Source organism: Coffea arabica, chromosome 11e, assembly GCF_036785885.1.
Source record: "Coffea arabica cultivar ET-39 chromosome 11e, Coffea Arabica ET-39 HiFi, whole genome shotgun sequence".
Classification (NCBI taxonomy): Eukaryota; Viridiplantae; Streptophyta; class Magnoliopsida; order Gentianales; family Rubiaceae; genus Coffea; species Coffea arabica.
In genome coordinates, this window is record NC_092331.1 from 40,704,154 (window position 1) to 40,722,329 (window position 18,176).

General features: G+C 39.2%; 14 non-coding genes across 14 annotated transcripts; all 14 read right to left on the reverse strand.

The window, feature by feature from the left end:
* Positions 1-894: 894 nt before the first annotated feature.
* On the reverse strand, positions 895-1,013 carry LOC140030792 (5S ribosomal RNA). Its single transcript, XR_011834711.1, has one exon. It is a non-coding gene; the product is annotated as a 5S ribosomal RNA (ribosomal RNA).
* A 1,122-nt stretch (positions 1,014-2,135) lies between these two features.
* LOC140028596 (5S ribosomal RNA) lies at positions 2,136-2,254 on the reverse strand. Its single transcript, XR_011832499.1, has one exon. It is a non-coding gene; the product is annotated as a 5S ribosomal RNA (ribosomal RNA).
* A 1,125-nt stretch (positions 2,255-3,379) lies between these two features.
* LOC140030764 (5S ribosomal RNA) lies at positions 3,380-3,498 on the reverse strand. Its single transcript, XR_011834683.1, has one exon. It is a non-coding gene; the product is annotated as a 5S ribosomal RNA (ribosomal RNA).
* Positions 3,499-4,633: 1,135 nt separating this feature from the next.
* On the reverse strand, positions 4,634-4,752 carry LOC140028597 (5S ribosomal RNA). Its single transcript, XR_011832500.1, has one exon. It is a non-coding gene; the product is annotated as a 5S ribosomal RNA (ribosomal RNA).
* A 1,125-nt stretch (positions 4,753-5,877) lies between these two features.
* LOC140028598 (5S ribosomal RNA) lies at positions 5,878-5,996 on the reverse strand. Its single transcript, XR_011832501.1, has one exon. It is a non-coding gene; the product is annotated as a 5S ribosomal RNA (ribosomal RNA).
* Positions 5,997-7,121: 1,125 nt separating this feature from the next.
* LOC140028599 (5S ribosomal RNA) lies at positions 7,122-7,240 on the reverse strand. Its single transcript, XR_011832502.1, has one exon. It is a non-coding gene; the product is annotated as a 5S ribosomal RNA (ribosomal RNA).
* Positions 7,241-8,365: 1,125 nt separating this feature from the next.
* On the reverse strand, positions 8,366-8,484 carry LOC140028600 (5S ribosomal RNA). The gene has a single exon (XR_011832503.1). It is a non-coding gene; the product is annotated as a 5S ribosomal RNA (ribosomal RNA).
* A 1,135-nt stretch (positions 8,485-9,619) lies between these two features.
* LOC140028601 (5S ribosomal RNA) lies at positions 9,620-9,738 on the reverse strand. Its single transcript, XR_011832504.1, has one exon. It is a non-coding gene; the product is annotated as a 5S ribosomal RNA (ribosomal RNA).
* Positions 9,739-10,873: 1,135 nt separating this feature from the next.
* On the reverse strand, positions 10,874-10,992 carry LOC140028602 (5S ribosomal RNA). The gene has a single exon (XR_011832505.1). It is a non-coding gene; the product is annotated as a 5S ribosomal RNA (ribosomal RNA).
* Positions 10,993-12,127: 1,135 nt separating this feature from the next.
* Positions 12,128-12,246, reverse strand: LOC140030794 (5S ribosomal RNA). Its single transcript, XR_011834713.1, has one exon. It is a non-coding gene; the product is annotated as a 5S ribosomal RNA (ribosomal RNA).
* A 1,122-nt stretch (positions 12,247-13,368) lies between these two features.
* LOC140032280 (5S ribosomal RNA) lies at positions 13,369-13,487 on the reverse strand. The gene has a single exon (XR_011836205.1). It is a non-coding gene; the product is annotated as a 5S ribosomal RNA (ribosomal RNA).
* A 1,135-nt stretch (positions 13,488-14,622) lies between these two features.
* LOC140028603 (5S ribosomal RNA) lies at positions 14,623-14,741 on the reverse strand. Its single transcript, XR_011832506.1, has one exon. It is a non-coding gene; the product is annotated as a 5S ribosomal RNA (ribosomal RNA).
* A 1,135-nt stretch (positions 14,742-15,876) lies between these two features.
* Positions 15,877-15,995, reverse strand: LOC140030730 (5S ribosomal RNA). Its single transcript, XR_011834649.1, has one exon. It is a non-coding gene; the product is annotated as a 5S ribosomal RNA (ribosomal RNA).
* A 1,135-nt stretch (positions 15,996-17,130) lies between these two features.
* Positions 17,131-17,249, reverse strand: LOC140028604 (5S ribosomal RNA). Its single transcript, XR_011832507.1, has one exon. It is a non-coding gene; the product is annotated as a 5S ribosomal RNA (ribosomal RNA).
* Positions 17,250-18,176: the final 927 nt, after the last annotated feature.

Sequence of the window (18,176 nt, forward strand, 5' to 3'; positions counted from 1 at the left end):
TTCGGGTCCAAATCAGGTTGGCGGGTCGGGTTCGGGTCAACAGACCCGCCAGAAAATCTGTTGACCCGAACCCCGACCCGCCAACCCGTGACGGGTCAGGTATGCTGACCCGAACCCGAAAATTTCAGGTTTACGGGGCGGCGGGTCGACCCGAAATGACCCGAAACTTAATTTTAATTTATTAATTTATCACTGTAATTTCTAATAAAATCAATTTCTCACAAAACTAATTACATAATCAAGTAATAAAAATTTAAATAAATGATTCCAAATCAAATCTAAAATAAATTAAACACCGTAAAAGTGTTTTATCCCAAGCAAAATATAAAATAAATTAAAACAATACAAAAGTGAAAAATAATATAATATATTATTTGTCCAAGTATAATAATTTCAACTTCACACAAATTAAATAAATTCGTTTAGGATTAAGTAATTAATGCCTTTGAAAAAAAGAATAACTTAGTTTAGTTAGATAAAATTATTTTTATGTTTATTAAATTATTTTTAATTCGTAAACGGGTCATATCGGGTCACCACGGGTTGACCCGAAATCGACCGGTTTTCTTTTCGGGTTCATCGGGTCCAACCCGATTCTGACCCGAATTCCCGAAACCTCAACCCAAACCCATTAATTTCGTGTTAGGTTCGTGTCGTGTTTTCAGGTCGTGTCGAAAATTGCCACCCCTAGTTGCGGTGATACATTTGCGCCGACAAATTTGAGCGACGATCCGGGCTTTGATCGAGCCGTACCGTTCCTGATTTGTCTCGCGCCTTCAGATCCTCCTTCACGCTTCGACAAGAAGCAAAATATTAAGCAATCGTTCCGACGGAGCTAAATTACTACAGGATAAAGAACGAATAGGAAATTTGGATTTCGAAACAAAAAAGAGAGGGGTGCAACACGAGGACTTCCCAGGGGGTCACCCATCCTAGTACTACTCTCGCCCAAGCACGCTTAACTTCGAAGTTCTGATGGGATCCGGTGCATTAGTGCTGGTATGATCGCACCCGCCATGTTCCTTTCGCTTTATTCTTTTAAACTACCCCGTCCTGCGAAGCAGTGTGGCTTTTCTAGACCGAAATTCATTTTAAGCGTCAATTCAAGCATTTTCCTCTTATCCTTTTATTTATTTACTTTATATTTTTTTTTGTTATTGATTTGCACCCTGTTTTTTTCCCTCATCCCGCAACTCTAAATTATCATGAAATCAATCCTTCACGCTTGCAGTTAGGGGTGGCAATTCGGGTCCAAATCAGGTTGGCGGGTCGGGTTCGGGTCAACAGACCCGCCAGAAAATCTGTTGACCCGAACCCCGACCCGCCAACCCCTGACGGGTCAGGTATGCTGACCCGAACCCGAAAATTTCAGGTTTACGGGGCGGCGGGTCGACCCGAAATGACCCGAAATTTAATTTTAATTTATTAATTTATCACTGTAATTTCTAATAAAATCAATTTCTCACAAAACTAATTACATAATCAAGTAATAAAAATTTAAATAAATGATTCCAAATCAAATCTAAAATAAATTAAACACCGTAAAAGTGTTTTATCCCAAGCAAAATATAAAATAAATTAAAACAATACAAAAGTGAAAAATAATATAATATATTATTTGTCCAAGTATAATAATTTCAACTTCACACAAATTAAATAAATTCGTTTAGGATTAAGTAATTAATGCCTTTGAAAAAAAGAATAACTTAGTTTAGTTAGATAAAATTATTTTTATGTTTATTAAATTATTTTTAATTCGTAAACGGGTCATATCGGGTCATATCAGGTCACCACGGGTTGACCCGAAATCGACCGGTTTTCTTTTCGGGTTCATCGGGTCCAACCCGATTCTGACCCGAATTCCCGAAACCTCAACCCAAACCCATTAATTTCGTGTTAGGTTCGTGTCGTGTCGAAAATTGCCACCCCTAGTTGCGGTGATACATTTGCGCCGACAAATTTGAGCGACGATCCGGGCTTTGATCGAGCCGTACCGTTCCTGATTTGTCTCGCGCCTTCAGATCCTCCTTCACGCTTCGACAAGAAGCAAAATATTAAGCAATCGTTCCGACGGAGCTAAATTACTACAGGATAAAGAACGAATAGGAAATTTGGATTTCGAAACAAAAAAGAGAGGGGTGCAACACGAGGACTTCCCAGGGGGTCACCCATCCTAGTACTACTCTCGCCCAAGCACGCTTAACTTCGGAGTTCTGATGGGATCCGGTGCATTAGTGCTGGTATGATCGCACCCGCCATGTTCCTTTCGCGTTATTCTTTTAAACTACCCCGTCCTGCGAAGCAGTGTGGCTTTTCTAGACCGAAATTCATTTTAAGCGTCAATTCAAGCATTTTCCTCTTATCCTTTTATTTATTTACTTTATATTTTTTTTTGTTATTGATTTGCACCCTGTTTTTTTCCCTCATCCCGCAACTCTAAATTATCATGAAATCAATCCTTCACGCTTGCAGTTAGGGGTGGCAATTCGGGTCCAAATCAGGTTGGCGGGTCGGGTTCGGGTCAACAGACCCGCCAGAAAATCTGTTGACCCGAACCCCGACCCGCCAACCCGTGACGGGTCAGGTATGCTGACCCGAACCCGAAAATTTCAGGTTTACGGGGCGGCGGGTCGACCCGAAATGACCCGAAACTTAATTTTAATTTATCAATTTATCACTGTAATTTCTAATAAAATCAATTTCTCACAAAACTAATTACATAATCAAGTAATAAAAATTTAAATAAATGATTCCAAATCAAATCTAAAATAAATTAAACACCGTAAAAGTGTTTTATCCCAAGCAAAATATAAAATAAATTAAAACAATACAAAAGTGAAAAATAATATAATATATTATTTGTCCAAGTATAATAATTTCAACTTCACACAAATTAAATAAATTCGTTTAGGATTAAGTAATTAATGCCTTTGAAAAAAAGAATAACTTAGTTTAGTTAGATAAAATTATTTTTATGTTTATTAAATTATTTTTAATTCGTAAACGGGTCATATCAGGTCACCACGGGTTGACCCGAAATCGACCGGTTTTCTTTTCGGGTTCATCGGGTCCAACCCGATTCTGACCCGAATTCCCGAAACCTCAACCCAAACCCATTAATTTCGTGTTAGGTTCGTGTCGTGTTTTCAGGTCGTGTCGAAAATTGCCACCCCTAGTTGCGGTGATACATTTGCGCCGACAAATTTGAGCGACGATCCGGGCTTTGATCGAGCCGTACCGTTCATGATTTGTCTCGCGCCTTCAGATCCTCCTTCACGCTTCGACAAGAAGCAAAATATTAAGCAATCGTTCCGACGGAGCTAAATTACTACAGGATAAAGAACGAATAGGAAATTTGGATTTCGAAACAAAAAAGAGAGGGGTGCAACACGAGGACTTCCCAGGGGGTCACCCATCCTAGTACTACTCTCGCCCAAGCACGCTTAACTTCGGAGTTCTGATGGGATCTGGTGCATTAGTGCTGGTATGATCGCACCCGCCATGTTCCTTTCGCTTTATTCTTTTAAACTACCCCGTCCTGCGAAGCAGTGTGGCTTTTCTAGACCGAAATTCATTTTAAGCGTCAATTCAAGCATTTTCCTCTTATCCTTTTATTTATTTACTTTATATTTTTTTTTGTTATTGATTTGCACCCTGTTTTTTTCCCTCATCCCGCAACTCTAAATTATCATGAAATCAATCCTTCACGCTTGCAGTTAGGGGTGGCAATTCGGGTCCAAATCAGGTTGGCGGGTCGGGTTTGGGTCAACAGACCCGCCAGAAAATCTGTTGACCCGAACCCCGACCCGCCAACCCGTGACGGGTCAGGTATGCTGACCCGAACCCGAAAATTTCAGGTTTACGGGGCGGCGGGTCGATCCGAAATGACCCGAAACTTAATTTTAATTTATTAATTTATCACTGTAATTTCTAATAAAATCAATTTCTCACAAAACTAATTACATAATCAAGTAATAAAAATTTAAATAAATGATTCCAAATCAAATCTAAAATAAATTAAACACCGTAAAAGTGTTTTATCCCAAGCAAAATATAAAATAAATTAAAACAATACAAAAGTGAAAAATAATATAATATATTATTTGTCCAAGTATAATAATTTCAACTTCACACAAATTAAATAAATTCGTTTAGGATTAAGTAATTAATGCCTTTGAAAAAAAGAATAACTTAGTTTAGTTAGATAAAATTATTTTTATGTTTATTAAATTATTTTTAATTCGTAAACGGGTCATATCGGGTCATATCAGGTCACCACGGGTTGACCCGAAATCGACCGGTTTTCTTTTCGGGTTCATCGGGTCCAACCCGATTCTGACCCGAATTCCCGAAACCTCAACCCAAACCCATTAATTTCGTGTTAGGTTCGTGTCGTGTTTTCAGGTCGTGTCGAAAATTGCCACCCCTAGTTGCGGTGATACATTTGCGCCGACAAATTTGAGCGACGATCCGGGCTTTGATCGAGCCGTACCGTTCCTGATTTGTCTCGCGCCTTCAGATCCTCCTTCACGCTTCGACAAGAAGCAAAATATTAAGCAATCGTTCCGACGGAGCTAAATTACTACAGGATAAAGAACGAATAGGAAATTTGGATTTCGAAACAAAAAAGAGAGGGGTGCAACACGAGGACTTCCCAGGGGGTCACCCATCCTAGTACTACTCTCGCCCAAGCACGCTTAACTTCGGAGTTCTGATGGGATCCGGTGCATTAGTGCTGGTATGATCGCACCCGCCATGTTCCTTTCGCTTTATTCTTTTAAACTACCCCGTCCTGCGAAGCAGTGTGGCTTTTCTAGACCGAAATTCATTTTAAGCGTCAATTCAAGCATTTTCCTCTTATCCTTTTATTTATTTACTTTATATTTTTTTTTGTTATTGATTTGCACCCTGTTTTTTTCCCTCATCCCGCAACTCTAAATTATCATGAAATCAATCCTTCACGCTTGCAGTTAGGGGTGGCAATTCGGGTCCAAATCAGGTTGGCGGGTCGGGTTCGGGTCAACAGACCCGCCAGAAAATCTGTTGACCCGAACCCCGACCCGCCAACCCGTGACGGGTCAGGTATGCTGACCCGAACCCGAAAATTTCAGGTTTACGGGGCGGCGGGTCGACCCGAAATGACCCGAAACTTAATTTTAATTTATTAATTTATCACTGTAATTTCTAATAAAATCAATTTCTCACAAAACTAATTACATAATCAAGTAATAAAAATTTAAATAAATGATTCCAAATCAAATCTAAAATAAATTAAACACTGTAAAAGTGTTTTATCCCAAGCAAAATATAAAATAAATTAAAACAATACAAAAGTGAAAAATAATATAATATATTATTTGTCCAAGTATAATAATTTCAACTTCACACAAATTAAATAAATTCGTTTAGGATTAAGTAATTAATGCCTTTGAAAAAAAGAATAACTTAGTTTAGTTAGATAAAATTATTTTTATGTTTATTAAATTATTTTTAATTCGTAAACGGGTCATATCAGGTCACCACGGGTTGACCCGAAATCGACCGGTTTTCTTTTCGGGTTCATCGGGTCCAACCCGATTCTGACCCGAATTCCCGAAACCTCAACCCAAACCCATTAATTTCGTGTTAGGTTCGTGTCGTGTTTTCAGGTCGTGTCGAAAATTGCCACCCCTAGTTGCGGTGATACATTTGCGCCGACAAATTTGAGCGACGATCCGGGCTTTGATCGAGCCGTACCGTTCCTGATTTGTCTCGCGCCTTCAGATCCTCCTTCACGCTTCGACAAGAAGCAAAATATTAAGCAATCGTTCCGACGGAGCTAAATTACTACAGGATAAAGAACGAATAGGAAATTTGGATTTCGAAACAAAAAAGAGAGGGGTGCAACACGAGGACTTCCCAGGGGGTCACCCATCCTAGTACTACTCTCGCCCAAGCACGCTTAACTTCGGAGTTCTGATGGGATCCGGTGCATTAGTGCTGGTATGATCGCACCCGCCATGTTCCTTTCGCTTTATTCTTTTAAACTACCCCGTCCTGCGAAGCAGTGTGGCTTTTCTAGACCGAAATTCATTTTAAGCGTCAATTCAAGCATTTTCCTCTTATCCTTTTATTTATTTACTTTATATTTTTTTTTGTTATTGATTTGCACCCTGTTTTTTTCCCTCATCCCGCAACTCTAAATTATCATGAAATCAATCCTTCACGCTTGCAGTTAGGGGTGGCAATTCGGGTCCAAATCAGGTTGGCGGGTCGGGTTCGGGTCAACAGACCCGCCAGAAAATCTGTTGACCCGAACCCCGACCCGCCAACCCGTGACGGGTCAGGTATGCTGACCCGAACCCGAAAATTTCAGGTTTACGGGGCGGCGGGTCGACCCGAAATGACCCGAAACTTAATTTTAATTTATTAATTTATCATTGTAATTTCTAATAAAATCAATTTCTCACAAAACTAATTACATAATCAAGTAATAAAAATTTAAATAAATGATTCCAAATCAAATCTAAAATAAATTAAACACTGTAAAAGTGTTTTATCCCAAGCAAAATATAAAATAAATTAAAACAATACAAAAGTGAAAAATAATATAATATATTATTTGTCCAAGTATAATAATTTCAACTTCACACAAATTAAATAAATTCGTTTAGGATTAAGTAATTAATGCCTTTGAAAAAAAGAATAACTTAGTTTAGTTAGATAAAATTATTTTTATGTTTATTAAATTATTTTTAATTCGTAAACGGGTCATATCAGGTCACCACGGGTTGACCCGAAATCGACCGGTTTTCTTTTCGGGTTCATCGGGTCCAACCCGATTCTGACCCGAATTCCCGAAACCTCAACCCAAACCCATTAATTTCGTGTTAGGTTCGTGTCGTGTTTTCAGGTCGTGTCGAAAATTGCCACCCCTAGTTGCGGTGATACATTTGCGCCGACAAATTTGAGCGACGATCCGGGCTTTGATCGAGCCGTACCGTTCCTGATTTGTCTCGCGCCTTCAGATCCTCCTTCACGCTTCGACAAGAAGCAAAATATTAAGCAATCGTTCCGACGGAGCTAAATTACTACAGGATAAAGAACGAATAGGAAATTTGGATGTCGAAACAAAAAAGAGAGGGGTGCAACACGAGGACTTCCCAGGGGGTCACCCATCCTAGTACTACTCTCGCCCAAGCACGCTTAACTTCGGAGTTCTGATGGGATCCGGTGCATTAGTGCTGGTATGATCGCACCCGCCATGTTCCTTTCGCTTTATTCTTTTAAACTACCCCGTCCTGCGAAGCAGTGTGGCTTTTCTAGACCGAAATTCATTTTAAGCGTCAATTCAAGCATTTTCCTCTTATCCTTTTATTTATTTACTTTATATTTTTTTTTGTTATTGATTTGCACCCTGTTTTTTTCCCTCATCCCGCAACTCTAAATTATCATGAAATCAATCCTTCACGCTTGCAGTTAGGGGTGGCAATTCGGGTCCAAATCAGGTTGGCGGGTCGGGTTCGGGTCAACAGACCCGCCAGAAAATCTGTTGACCCGAACCCCGACCCGCCAACCCGTGACGGGTCAGGTATGCTGACCCGAACCCGAAAATTTCAGGTTTACGGGGCGGCGGGTCGACCCGAAATGACCCGAAACTTAATTTTAATTTATTAATTTATCACTGTAATTTCTAATAAAATCAATTTCTCACAAAACTAATTACATAATCAAGTAATAAAAATTTAAATAAATGATTCCAAATCAAATCTAAAATAAATTAAACACCGTAAAAGTGTTTTATCCCAAGCAAAATATAAAATAAATTAAAACAATACAAAAGTGAAAAATAATATAATATATTATTTGTCCAAGTATAATAATTTCAACTTCACACAAATTAAATAAATTCGTTTAGGATTAAGTAATTAATGCCTTTGAAAAAAAGAATAACTTAGTTTAGTTAGATAAAATTATTTTTATGTTTATTAAATTATTTTTAATTCGTAAACGGGTCATATCAGGTCACCACGGGTTGACCCGAAATCGACCGGTTTTCTTTTCGGGTTCATCGGGTCCAACCCGATTCTGACCCGAATTCCCGAAACCTCAGCCCAAACCCATTAATTTCGTGTTAGGTTCGTGTCGTGTTTTCAGGTCGTGTCGAAAATTGCCACCCCTAGTTGCGGTGATACATTTGCGCCGACAAATTTGAGCGACGATCCGGGCTTTGATCGAGCCGTACCGTTCCTGATTTGTCTCGCGCCTTCAGATCCTCCTTCACGCTTCGACAAGAAGCAAAATATTAAGCAATCGTTCCGACGGAGCTAAATTACTACAGGATAAAGAACGAATAGGAAATTTGGATTTCGAAACAAAAAAGAGAGGGGTGCAACACGAGGACTTCCCAGGGGGTCACCCATCCTAGTACTACTCTCGCCCAAGCACGCTTAACTTCGGAGTTCTGATGGGATCCGGTGCATTAGTGCTGGTATGATCGCACCCGCCATGTTCCTTTCGCTTTATTCTTTTAAACTACCCCGTCCTGCGAAGCAGTGTGGCTTTTCTAGACCGAAATTCATTTTAAGCGTCAATTCAAGCATTTTCCTCTTATCCTTTTATTTATTTACTTTATATTTTTTTTTGTTATTGATTTGCACCCTGTTTTTTTCCCTCATCCCGCAACTCTAAATTATCATGAAATCAATCCTTCACGCTTGCAGTTAGGGGTGGCAATTCGGGTCCAAATCAGGTTGGCGGGTCGGGTTCGGGTCAACAGACCCGCCAGAAAATCTGTTGACCCGAACCCCGACCCGCCAACCCGTGACGGGTCAGGTATGCTGACCCGAACCCGAAAATTTCAGGTTTACGGGGCGGCGGGTCGACCCGAAATGACCCGAAACTTAATTTTAATTTATTAATTTATCACTGTAATTTCTAATAAAATCAATTTCTCACAAAACTAATTACATAATCAAGTAATAAAAATTTAAATAAATGATTCCAAATCAAATCTAAAATAAATTAAACACCGTAAAAGTGTTTTATCCCAAGCAAAATATAAAATAAATTAAAACAATACAAAAGTGAAAAATAATATAATATATTATTTGTCCAAGTATAATAATTTCAACTTCACACAAATTAAATAAATTCGTTTAGGATTAAGTAATTAATGCCTTTGAAAAAAAGAATAACTTAGTTTAGTTAGATAAAATTATTTTTATGTTTATTAAATTATTTTTAATTCGTAAACGGGTCATATCGGGTCATATCAGGTCACCACGGGTTGACCCGAAATCGACCGGTTTTCTTTTCGGGTTCATCGGGTCCAACCCGATTCTGACCCGAATTCCCGAAACCTCAACCCAAACCCATTAATTTCGTGTTAGGTTCGTGTCGTGTTTTCAGGTCGTGTCGAAAATTGCCACCCCTAGTTGCGGTGATACATTTGCGCCGACAAATTTGAGCGACGATCCGGGCTTTGATCGAGCCGTACCGTTCCTGATTTGTCTCGCGCCTTCAGATCCTCCTTCACGCTTCGACAAGAAGCAAAATATTAAGCAATCGTTCCGACGGAGCTAAATTACTACAGGATAAAGAACGAATAGGAAATTTGGATTTCGAAACAAAAAAGAGAGGGGTGCAACACGAGGACTTCCCAGGGGGTCACCCATCCTAGTACTACTCTCGCCCAAGCACGCTTAACTTCGGAGTTCTGATGGGATCCGGTGCATTAGTGCTGGTATGATCGCACCCGCCATGTTCCTTTCGCTTTATTCTTTTAAACTACCCCGTCCTGCGAAGCAGTGTGGCTTTTCTAGACCGAAATTCATTTTAAGCGTCAATTCAAGCATTTTCCTCTTATCCTTTTATTTATTTACTTTATATTTTTTTTTGTTATTGATTTGCACCCTGTTTTTTTCCCTCATCCCGCAACTCTAAATTATCATGAAATCAATCCTTCACGCTTGCAGTTAGGGGTGGCAATTCGGGTCCAAATCAGGTTGGCGGGTCGGGTTTGGGTCAACAGACCCGCCAGAAAATCTGTTGACCCGAACCCCGACCCGCCAACCCGTGACGGGTCAGGTATGCTGACCCGAACCCGAAAATTTCAGGTTTACGGGGCGGCGGGTCGACCCGAAATGACCCGAAACTTAATTTTAATTTATTAATTTATCACTGTAATTTCTAATAAAATCAATTTCTCACAAAACTAATTACATAATCAAGTAATAAAAATTTAAATAAATGATTCCAAATCAAATCTAAAATAAATTAAACACCGTAAAAGTGTTTTATCCCAAGCAAAATATAAAATAAATTAAAACAATACAAAAGTGAAAAATAATATAATATATTATTTGTCCAAGTATAATAATTTCAACTTCACACAAATTAAATAAATTCGTTTAGGATTAAGTAATTAATGCCTTTGAAAAAAAGAATAACTTAGTTTAGTTAGATAAAATTATTTTTATGTTTATTAAATTATTTTTAATTCGTAAACGGGTCATATCGGGTCATATCAGGTCACCACGGGTTGACCCGAAATCGACCGGTTTTCTTTTCGGGTTCATCGGGTCCAACCCGATTCTGACCCGAATTCCCGAAACCTCAACCCAAACCCATTAATTTCGTGTTAGGTTCGTGTCGTGTTTTCAGGTCGTGTCGAAAATTGCCGCCCCTAGTTGCGGTGATACATTTGCGCCGACAAATTTGAGCGACGATCCGGGCTTTGATCGAGCCGTACCGTTCCTGATTTGTCTCGCGCCTTCAGATCCTCCTTCACGCTTCGACAAGAAGCAAAATATTAAGCAATCGTTCCGACGGAGCTAAATTACTACAGGATAAAGAACGAATAGGAAATTTGGATTTCGAAACAAAAAAGAGAGGGGTGCAACACGAGGACTTCCCAGGGGGTCACCCATCCTAGTACTACTCTCGCCCAAGCACGCTTAACTTCGGAGTTCTGATGGGATCCGGTGCATTAGTGCTGGTATGATCGCACCCGCCATGTTCCTTTCGCTTTATTCTTTTAAACTACCCCGTCCTGCGAAGCAGTGTGGCTTTTCTAGACCGAAATTCATTTTAAGCGTCAATTCAAGCATTTTCCTCTTATCCTTTTATTTATTTACTTTATATTTTTTTTTGTTATTGATTTGCACCCTGTTTTTTTCCCTCATCCCGCAACTCTAAATTATCATGAAATCAATCCTTCACGCTTGCAGTTAGGGGTGGCAATTCGGGTCCAAATCAGGTTGGCGGGTCGGGTTCGGGTCAACAGACCCGCCAGAAAATCTGTTGACCCGAACCCCGACCCGCCAACCCGTGACGGGTCAGGTATGCTGACCCGAACCCGAAAATTTCAGGTTTACGGGGCGGCGGGTCGACCCGAAATGACCCGAAACTTAATTTTAATTTATTAATTTATCACTGTAATTTCTAATAAAATCAATTTCTCACAAAACTAATTACATAATCAAGTAATAAAAATTTAAATAAATGATTCCAAATCAAATCTAAAATAAATTAAACACCGTAAAAGTGTTTTATCCCAAGCAAAATATAAAATAAATTAAAACAATACAAAAGTGAAAAATAATATAATATATTATTTGTCCAAGTATAATAATTTCAACTTCACACAAATTAAATAAATTCGTTTAGGATTAAGTAATTAATGCCTTTGAAAAAAAGAATAACTTAGTTTAGTTAGATAAAATTATTTTTATGTTTATTAAATTATTTTTAATTCGTAAACGGGTCATATCGGGTCATATCAGGTCACCACGGGTTGACCCGAAATCGACCGGTTTTCTTTTCGGGTTCATCGGGTCCAACCCGATTCTGACCCGAATTCCCGAAACCTCAACCCAAACCCATTAATTTCGTGTTAGGTTCGTGTCGTGTTTTCAGGTCGTGTCGAAAATTGCCACCCCTAGTTGCGGTGATACATTTGCGCCGACAAATTTGAGCGACGATCCGGGCTTTGATCGAGCCGTACCGTTCCTGATTTGTCTCGCGCCTTCAGATCCTCCTTCACGCTTCGACAAGAAGCAAAATATTAAGCAATCGTTCCGACGGAGCTAAATTACTACAGGATAAAGAACGAATAGGAAATTTGGATTTCGAAACAAAAAAGAGAGGGGTGCAACACGAGGACTTCCCAGGGGGTCACCCATCCTAGTACTACTCTCGCCCAAGCACGCTTAACTTCGAAGTTCTGATGGGATCCGGTGCATTAGTGCTGGTATGATCGCACCCGCCATGTTCCTTTCGCTTTATTCTTTTAAACTACCCCGTCCTGCGAAGCAGTGTGGCTTTTCTAGACCGAAATTCATTTTAAGCGTCAATTCAAGCATTTTCCTCTTATCCTTTTATTTATTTACTTTATATTTTTTTTTGTTATTGATTTGCACCCTGTTTTTTTCCCTCATCCCGCAACTCTAAATTATCATGAAATCAATCCTTCACGCTTGCAGTTAGGGGTGGCAATTCGGGTCCAAATCAGGTTGGCGGGTCGGGTTCGGGTCAACAGACCCGCCAGAAAATCTGTTGACCCGAACCCCGACCCGCCAACCCGTGACGGGTCAGGTATGCTGACCCGAACCCGAAAATTTCAGGTTTACGGGGCGGCGGGTCGACCCGAAATGACCCGAAATTTAATTTTAATTTATTAATTTATCACTGTAATTTCTAATAAAATCAATTTCTCACAAAACTAATTACATAATCAAGTAATAAAAATTTAAATAAATGATTCCAAATCAAATCTAAAATAAATTAAACACCGTAAAAGTGTTTTATCCCAAGCAAAATATAAAATAAATTAAAACAATACAAAAGTGAAAAATAATATAATATATTATTTGTCCAAGTATAATAATTTCAACTTCACACAAATTAAATAAATTCGTTTAGGATTAAGTAATTAATGCCTTTGAAAAAAAGAATAACTTAGTTTAGTTAGATAAAATTATTTTTATGTTTATTAAATTATTTTTAATTCGTAAACGGGTCATATCGGGTCATATCAGGTCACCACGGGTTGACCCGAAATCGACCGGTTTTCTTTTCGGGTTCATCGGGTCCAACCCGATTCTGACCCGAATTCCCGAAACCTCAACCCAAACCCATTAATTTCGTGTTAGGTTCGTGTCGTGTCGAAAATTGCCACCCCTAGTTGCGGTGATACATTTGCGCCGACAAATTTGAGCGACGATCCGGGCTTTGATCGAGCCGTACCGTTCCTGATTTGTCTCGCGCCTTCAGATCCTCCTTCACGCTTCGACAAGAAGCAAAATATTAAGCAATCGTTCCGACGGAGCTAAATTACTACAGGATAAAGAACGAATAGGAAATTTGGATTTCGAAACAAAAAAGAGAGGGGTGCAACACGAGAACTTCCCAGGGGGTCACCCATCCTAGTACTACTCTCGCCCAAGCACGCTTAACTTCGGAGTTCTGATGGGATCCGGTGCATTAGTGCTGGTATGATCGCACCCGCCATGTTCCTTTCGCGTTATTCTTTTAAACTACCCCGTCCTGCGAAGCAGTGTGGCTTTTCTAGACCGAAATTCATTTTAAGCGTCAATTCAAGCATTTTCCTCTTATCCTTTTATTTATTTACTTTATATTTTTTTTTGTTATTGATTTGCACCCTGTTTTTTTCCCTCATCCCGCAACTCTAAATTATCATGAAATCAATCCTTCACGCTTGCAGTTAGGGGTGGCAATTCGGGTCCAAATCAGGTTGGCGGGTCGGGTTCGGGTCAACAGACCCGCCAGAAAATCTGTTGACCCGAACCCCGACCCGCCAACCCGTGACGGGTCAGGTATGCTGACCCGAACCCGAAAATTTCAGGTTTACGGGGCGGCGGATCGACCCGAAATGACCCGAAACTTAATTTTAATTTATCAATTTATCACTGTAATTTCTAATAAAATCAATTTCTCACAAAACTAATTACATAATCAAGTAATAAAAATTTAAATAAATGATTCCAAATCAAATCTAAAATAAATTAAACACCGTAAAAGTGTTTTATCCCAAGCAAAATATAAAATAAATTAAAACAATACAAAAGTGAAAAATAATATAATATATTATTTGTCCAAGTATAATAATTTCAACTTCACACAAATTAAATAAATTCGTTTAGGATTAAGTAATTAATGCCTTTGAAAAAAAGAATAACTTAGTTTAGTTAGATAAAATTATTTTTATGTTTATTAAATTATTTTTAATTCGTAAACGGGTCATATCGGGTCATATCAGGTCACCACGGGTTGACCCGAAATCGACCGGTTTTCTTTTCGGGTTCATCGGGTCCAACCCGATTCTGACCCGAATTCCCGAAACCTCAACCCAAACCCATTAATTTCGTGTTAGGTTCGTGTCGTGTTTTCAGGTCGTGTCGAAAATTGCCACCCCTAGTTGCGGTGATACATTTGCGCCGACAAATTTGAGCGACGATCCGGGCTTTGATCGAGCCGTACCGTTCCTGATTTGTCTCGCGCCTTCAGATCCTCCTTCACGCTTCGACAAGAAGCAAAATATTAAGCAATCGTTCCGACGGAGCTAAATTACTACAGGATAAAGAACGAATAGGAAATTTGGATTTCGAAACAAAAAAGAGAGGGGTGCAACACGAGGACTTCCCAGGGGGTCACCCATCCTAGTACTACTCTCGCCCAAGCACGCTTAACTTCGGAGTTCTGATGGGATCCGGTGCATTAGTGCTGGTATGATCGCACCCGCCATGTTCCTTTCGCGTTATTCTTTTAAACTACCCCGTCCTGCGAAGCAGTGTGGCTTTTCTAGACCGAAATTCATTTTAAGCGTCAATTCAAGCATTTTCCTCTTATCCTTTTATTTATTTACTTTATATTTTTTTTTGTTATTGATTTGCACCCTGTTTTTTTCCCTCATCCCGCAACTCTAAATTATCATGAAATCAATCCTTCACGCTTGCAGTTAGGGGTGGCAATTCGGGTCCAAATCAGGTTGGCGGGTCGGGTTCGGGTCAACAGACCCGCCAGAAAATCTGTTGACCCGAACCCCGACCCGCCAACCCGTGACGGGTCAGGTATGCTGACCCGAACCCGAAAATTTCAGGTTTACGGGGCGGCGGGTCGACCCGAAATGACCCGAAACTTAATTTTAATTTATTAATTTATCACTGTAATTTCTAATAAAATCAATTTCTCACAAAACTAATTACATAATCAAGTAATAAAAATTTAAATAAATGATTCCAAATCAAATCTAAAATAAATTAAACACCGTAAAAGTGTTTTATCCCAAGCAAAATATAAAATAAATTAAAACAATACAAAAGTGAAAAATAATATAATATATTATTTGTCCAAGTATAATAATTTCAACTTCACACAAATTAAATAAATTCGTTTAGGATTAAGTAATTAATGCCTTTGAAAAAAAGAATAACTTAGTTTAGTTAGATAAAATTATTTTTATGTTTATTAAATTATTTTTAATTCGTAAACGGGTCATATCGGGTCATATCAGGTCACCACGGGTTGACCCGAAATCGACCGGTTTTCTTTTCGGGTTCATCGGGTCCAACCCGATTCTGACCCGAATTCCCGAAACCTCAACCCAAACCCATTAATTTCGTGTTAGGTTCGTGTCGTGTTTTCAGGTCGTGTCGAAAATTGCCACCCCTAGTTGCGGTGATACATTTGCGCCGACAAATTTGAGCGACGATCCGGGCTTTGATCGAGCCGTACCGTTCATGATTTGTCTCGCGCCTTCAGATCCTCCTTCACGCTTCGACAAGAAGCAAAATATTAAGCAATCGTTCCGACGGAGCTAAATTACTACAGGATAAAGAACGAATAGGAAATTTGGATTTCGAAACAAAAAAGTGAGGGGTGCAACACGAGAACTTCCCAGGGGGTCACCCATCCTAGTACTACTCTCGCCCAAGCACGCTTAACTTCGGAGTTCTGATGGGATCTGGTGCATTAGTGCTGGTATGATCGCACCCGCCATGTTCCTTTCGCTTTATTCTTTTAAACTACCCCGTCCTGCGAAGCAGTGTGGCTTTTCTAGACCGAAATTCATTTTAAGCGTCAATTCAAGCATTTTCCTCTTATCCTTTTATTTATTTACTTTATATTTTTTTTTGTTATTGATTTGCACCCTGTTTTTTTCCCTCATCCCGCAACTCTAAATTATCATGAAATCAATCCTTCACGCTTGCAGTTAGGGGTGGCAATTCGGGTCCAAATCAGGTTGGCGGGTCGGGTTTGGGTCAACAGACCCGCCAGAAAATCTGTTGACCCGAACCCCGACCCGCCAACCCGTGACGGGTCAGGTATGCTGACCCGAACCCGAAAATTTCAGGTTTACGGGGCGGCGGGTCGACCCGAAATGACCCGAAACTTAATTTTAATTTATTAATTTATCACTGTAATTTCTAATAAAATCAATTTCTCACAAAACTAATTACATAATCAAGTAATAAAAATTTAAATAAATGATTCCAAATCAAATCTAAAATAAATTAAACACCGTAAAAGTGTTTTATCCCAAGCAAAATATAAAATAAATTAAAACAATACAAAAGTGAAAAATAATATAATATATTATTTGTCCAAGTATAATAATTTCAACTTCACACAAATTAAATAAATTCGTTTAGGATTAAGTAATTAATGCCTTTGAAAAAAAGAATAACTTAGTTTAGTTAGATAAAATTATTTTTATGTTTATTAAATTATTTTTAATTCGTAAACGGGTCATATCGGGTCATATCAGGTCACCACGGGTTGACCCGAAATCGACCGGTTTTCTTTTCGGGTTCATCGGGTCCAACCCGATTCTGACCCGAATTCCCGAAACCTCAACCCAAACCCATTAATTTCGTGTTAGGTTCGTGTCGTGTTTTCAGGTCGTGTCGAAAATTGCCACCCCTAGTTGCGGTGATACATTTGCGCCGACAAATTTGAGCGACGATCCGGGCTTTGATCGAGCCGTACCGTTCCTGATTTGTCTCGCGCCTTCAGATCCTCCTTCACGCTTCGACAAGAAGCAAAATATTAAGCAATCGTTCCGACGGAGCTAAATTACTACAGGATAAAGAACGAATAGGAAATTTGGATTTCGAAACAAAAAAGAGAGGGGTGCAACACGAGGACTTCCCAGGGGGTCACCCATCCTAGTACTACTCTCGCCCAAGCACGCTTAACTTCGGAGTTCTGATGGGATCCGGTGCATTAGTGCTGGTATGATCGCACCCGCCATGTTCCTTTCGCTTTATTCTTTTAAACTACCCCGTCCTGCGAAGCAGTGTGGCTTTTCTAGACCGAAATTCATTTTAAGCGTCAATTCAAGCATTTTCCTCTTATCCTTTTATTTATTTACTTTATATTTTTTTTTGTTATTGATTTGCACCCTGTTTTTTTCCCTCATCCCGCAACTCTAAATTATCATGAAATCAATCCTTCACGCTTGCAGTTAGGGGTGGCAATTCGGGTCCAAATCAGGTTGGCGGGTCGGGTTCGGGTCAACAGACCCGCCAGAAAATCTGTTGACCCGAACCCCGACCCGCCAACCCGTGACGGGTCAGGTATGCTGACCCGAACCCGAAAATTTCAGGTTTACGGGGCGGCGGGTCGACCCGAAATGACCCGAAACTTAATTTTAATTTATTAATTTATCACTGTAATTTCTAATAAAATCAATTTCTCACAAAACTAATTACATAATCAAGTAATAAAAATTTAAATAAATGATTCCAAATCAAATCTAAAATAAATTAAACACCGTAAAAGTGTTTTATCCCAAGCAAAATATAAAATAAATTAAAACAATACAAAAGTGAAAAATAATATAATATATTATTTGTCCAAGTATAATAATTTCAACTTCACACAAATTAAATAAATTCGTTTAGGATTAAGTAATTAATGCCTTTGAAAAAAAGAATAACTTAGTTTAGTTAGATAAAATTATTTTTATGTTTATTAAATTATTTTTAATTCGTAAACGGGTCATATCAGGTCACCACGGGTTGACCCGAAATCGACCGGTTTTCTTTTCGGGTTCATCGGGTCCAACCCGATTCTGACCCGAATTCCCGAAACCTCAACCCAAACCCATTAATTTCGTGTTAGGTTCGTGTCGTGTTTTCAGGTCGTGTCGAAAATTGCCACCCCTAGTTGCG